This window comes from Arvicanthis niloticus, chromosome 13 (genome assembly GCF_011762505.2).
Source record: "Arvicanthis niloticus isolate mArvNil1 chromosome 13, mArvNil1.pat.X, whole genome shotgun sequence".
NCBI lineage: Eukaryota > Metazoa > Chordata > Mammalia > Rodentia > Muridae > Arvicanthis > Arvicanthis niloticus.
The window spans coordinates 33,016,150-33,021,076 of NC_047670.1; the positions used below are offsets into that span (position 1 = coordinate 33,016,150).

The 4,927-nt window shown below is 40.0% G+C and overlaps 1 pseudogene; it reads left to right on the forward strand.

The window, feature by feature from the left end:
- Window positions 1–3,541: 3,541 nt before the first annotated feature.
- LOC117718418 (large ribosomal subunit protein eL13-like) lies at window positions 3,542–4,171 on the forward strand (annotated as a pseudogene).
- Window positions 4,172–4,927: the final 756 nt, after the last annotated feature.

Sequence of the window (4,927 nt, forward strand, 5' to 3'; positions counted from 1 at the left end):
ATTTGGAGAATAACCAGAGGAGAAGAATGTCGTTTTCTTTGTTGTGGGATGTGATTCACTTGAATTATACTGTAATATAATTCAATAAAAATATTGTTGAATACTTACTGCCTTTTACACACTTCGCTAATAACTAGAGTGTCATAATATTTAAATCAAGTTAATGACATATAGGTAAAATTTTAATCTCATATTAATTGATTTTGCTTAAAGATGGCAAGGGATTTTTGTCTCTTATGGGAATGCTGTCAGCAATAGGATTACACTTACCAGCTTCAGCCCCATGCGACTTATCTTCATAAGATCCTTATTCACCAAGCAATGAGAATCCAATTCCCCTCCCTTTGAAAGATGTTCTGTAGGCTACAAGAGCCAATATTGTTAATAGGGGTTTTGATTGTAGTACAATGCAAATAATTTAACCCACTATCAAACCCTGATGCACCTTTGATTTAAGAAGAAAGTAGATTCAGCTTCTTTGCTGTAGTAAACATTCAAGGCTGTTCAGTGTTCTACACTGTATTTATGCACATCACAGTAGTCTTGTTTCCCCCGGAAGTACTCGCCCTCCCCAAGCACATCTTCTTCTTAACATTTTCTATAGCTTCTCCAGAAATGTAAAGGCAGGGATTATTCTTGCACAAGGGGACTGTGTGGTATCTTCTGTCTCTTTATAGAACTGTTTTCCTCTCTCTGTATGCAATCTTGGAATACTTATTAGAAGAAAGATATTAATGCTATTTTGGATACAAGGTAATTTACACTAATGTGCATGTGGAGACAAGGGACCAACTAAAACAATATAAGGAAAGAGAAGATACTCCAAGAGGGGTGAAAGGAGATTTTGAAATGATGGATTTCTCCTCAGAGCCTAAGAAATCTTTCTGCACAGGCAGCACTTGGATAATTTTGAGGATGATAGATAGTCCTTATCCTTCACCTGTCTATTGGAAAAGACTGGGAAATATTGCGATGGATTTTCCTGTAGACCATGCAGCTCATGGGTTCCCCATTACAATGTTTTCCCAGTCTACCCAACTAGCTCTATTGCCCTCTCCAGTCAATGTGAGTGCTGAATAGATAGCTGGAGGGTGATGGGAAGAGTGTTGTATTAGTGTTTGGAAGAGCTGATCAGGGCTCAAATTGGGACAGAGTAGGTGAAAGAAAGAGGTGATAAATGTGAGGTGATATAGTATGTACTACAAAGTAGTGATTCTAGAAATAGCCAAGAAATGGTAGACTGTCCAGTGCTGTGGGAAAATACTTCCTGAACCCAGACATCTCATGGTGGTGTATAGTATCTTGTTCTAAGAAAGCTTGGTTTACTTGAATGTTATGAAATATTATTTTTAGTATAGACACAGGGCATTACACACACACACACACACACACACACACACACACACACACACACACACACAGTGTCTTGTAAATAGTTTAACCCAGCAAATAAACTATGAATTAATCTGCTAAGTACTATTTGAAAGACACTGAGAGATGAATTCTGATGCATATGACACCAACGCCAATGCAGACTAACCAGCGAGACTCTTTTGGTAGAAACTGATACCTGTTTCCTTGTACTCATGAAAGACTGAAGATCATCTAATTAATTGTCATTTGGATACATGAAATAACTTGTTCTCAAGTTTGGTACAGATCACTTTCTCTAAGAGAAGCCTCTATATGCCAATGTGTTTATCCTTCTAAATGCATGCCATGTGGTCATTCTCAGCTGCCTGAATAGAGGCTGCATGTTCGACCTTGTACTGATAAAATGAGTTCTGAGTTCTGCACCAGTGAAACAGGTTTCAAAATGTAGAAAATGTTTAAAATGTCTGGATAATAGCTTACAAAAACAACTTACAAAATTATATAACACTATTTAGTATGCATTATTATACCACAGACCATGTGTTACGTTACTAATTTACTAGTGCAATGTCTGCTACATACAACAAATTTGATCATTGCTTAACAATATTTTATTTTATTTTCAAAAAGTTGAAATAGAATATCTACACACATCTTATTAAATGAAACACTTCTCATAGATTGTTAATCATTTCTTATTATATTAGACTATATAAAATTACTCCCATGTCTCCGTTGTTTAAAATATTTTTCTTCCCTACTCATTATACAGTTTTTGTGGGTCACTTGAAATTCTGTTACTGTTGACCTTAATGGATTTGATTCTATTTCATGTGTTGCTTGGTAACTAAGCCAAAGAACAGCTAATACCTAGAATGCATTTCTATGGGAGTGATGAGAAAGGAGAGAGAGGAGAGCAGAGGTGAAAGAGGAGGGGAGGGGAGGGGAGAGAGAGGGACTGGGAGAAGAGAATAGGAGGAAAAGATGGAAAGGAGAGAGAGAAGGGAGGGAGGAAGGAAGGGAGAGAGAAATGATAGCATGGTAGAAGCAGTAATAGCTAAATGAACCCTCTGGTTCACTATGGCACATATGATTTTATCAGCTAAAGATGAATCAAATGTTCCAAAGCCATTATAATATTGCTAGGAAAGTATATTTATGTGCCAAGAACATTCCATTAATGGCAGAGAGTGTAAACCATTTTAATTTTTCCTTTACCTTCAACAACATTTTCCAGAATTGCTCAAAATGATACTAACCCTGTCTGAAGAAATAGTCACCAAAGCAATCAGTCAGTCACAGCATTGGGCTGGAAAATGCCCCGATAACCTGCTTGTCATCTATGTTGCTGATTTCCTTGAGACTCTGTGAATGAAATAAATTCGTTTGGTGTTATGGTTGTACTGGCTGTTTTTGTTTATCAGCTTGATACAAGCTAGAGTCATCAGAGAGAGAAAGAGAGAGAGAGAGAGAGAGAGAGAGAGAGAGAGAGAGAGAAAAGTCCTCCAGGAAATCCAGCTGTAAAGGCATTTTCTGAGTTAGTGATCAAGCAGGAGTGAGCAGTGCCATCCCTGGGGTGTTAATCCTGGGTTCTATAAGAAAACAGGCTAAGCACGCTATGTGAGGCAAGCCAGCAAGGAGCATTGCTCTATGGCTTCTGCATCAGCTCCTGCTTCCAGGTTCTAGCTATGTTTGAGTTCTTGTCCTGACTCTCTCCAATGATGGATCATGATCTGGAAGTGTAAGCCACATAAACACTTTCCTTCTCAACTTTCGTTTTTGGTTACAGTGTATTTATCAAAGCACTAGAAAGCCTAACTAAGACAATGGGTTACATTTCATTTTTGTGACAGTGTTGTTTCAGGTGCAATGGATAGTAGTTAAGTCAAACTAGTAACATTCTTTTTCTCAATCTGTTTTCTTGAAGTCATAGATCTATAGGTACATCATCTTCTGAGTGACTACAGGTACATCATCTTCTGAGTGACTACATAATATGGGTCATAATTTTTCTAGCCAGTGCTAAGTTCTTTTTCCATTAAGATGCTTGAAGGGACCCATTTAGCTATCTTATCTAGTCGTGGAAATATTTTACCCTGGATAACCACTTTTAAAGTAGCTTTTAAAAGCCTTTCTCTTCGGCCATTCTCTCATACAGAAGGTAGCCATGACACCCAGTAGGAATGGCATGAGCCTGAAGCTCCACTTCCGCAAGGATTTGCCACAGCAAGTGGACATTTGGTTCAACCAGCTGGTACGCAAGAGCCACAGATGCAGGGGCCAGTAGGAGAAAGCGCACTGTACTGCCCCTCATCCCAAGTCCATTCCCATCAGGCCCACAGTGAGGTGCCTTAAGGTTAGATACCACCCCAAGGTCAGGGCTGGCAGAGACTTCAGTCTGGAAAACTCAGGGTGGCTGGCATCCACAAGAAAATGGCTCGATGCATCGAAGTCTCTGTGGACCCAAGGAGGCAAAACAAACCCACTGAATTGCTATAGGCCAATGTGCAGCGCCTAAAGGAGAATGGTCCAAGTTCATACTTTTCTCCAGGAAGTCTTTTGTTCCAGAGAAGGGAAATAATTCTGCTGAAGTACTTAAATTGGTCACCCAGATAAGAGGACCTGTGATGGCCATCCAGAACATCTACAAAAAGGAGAAAGCCGATGTCATCACAGAAGAAAAGAACTTCAAGCTTTTGCCAGTCTTTGCATGACCCGTGCTAATGCCAGGCTTTTTGGCATCCAAGCAAAATGAGCAAAGGAAGCTGTAGAGCAACATGTTGTAAAGAAAAAGTAATGTGTGATTGAAGCATCGCAATATATGTTCCATAAAGCAAAGCAAAGAAAAAAAGCATTTAAATTCCATCAATTGTTTGTTTTTATTCTTCTCTCACACATTACATACCAACCCCTCCCCCACCTTCCCAGTTTCTCCCACCATCCCATGTCCCTTCTCCCTGAGATCTACTCCTCTGTTTTTCCTTCAGAAAAGGGTGGGCCTCTCAGAAATGTCAATGAAACTTGTCATAACAAATTACAATAAGACTAGGCAACATCCCTCATCTGCAGGCTGGATGAGGCAACCCAGCAGGAGGGGAAGGGTCCTAAGAGCAGACAAAGGAGTCAGAGACTTCACAGCGCCAGAACACCAGGCTATATAACCATAATGTGTATGCAGAAGACATAGCTCAGCCCAATACAAATGTTCCTAATGGTCACTTCATCTTTAATCCCAGAACTTGGAAGGCTTAGGCAGGTTGCGTTCTGAGTTTAAGGCTAACTTGTTCTACAGAGGGAGTTCCAGGAAAGCCAGAGCTACAGAGAAACCCTTTTGCCAAGAGCAACCCCCCCCCCCAAAAAAAAAAACAAAGAAAAGAGAAAGGAAATAATAAATGAAAGTACTCACAACTCCACCTTCTTTTCTATAATAACAAACATTAGGCAGAGCTTGGGAACCCAGAGAAAAAGGTTGGGGGTTAAGGACTCAGAAGGGCCAAGGACACCACTAGAACACAACCCATAGAATCAACTAAGCAGGGCTCATAGGGGCTCA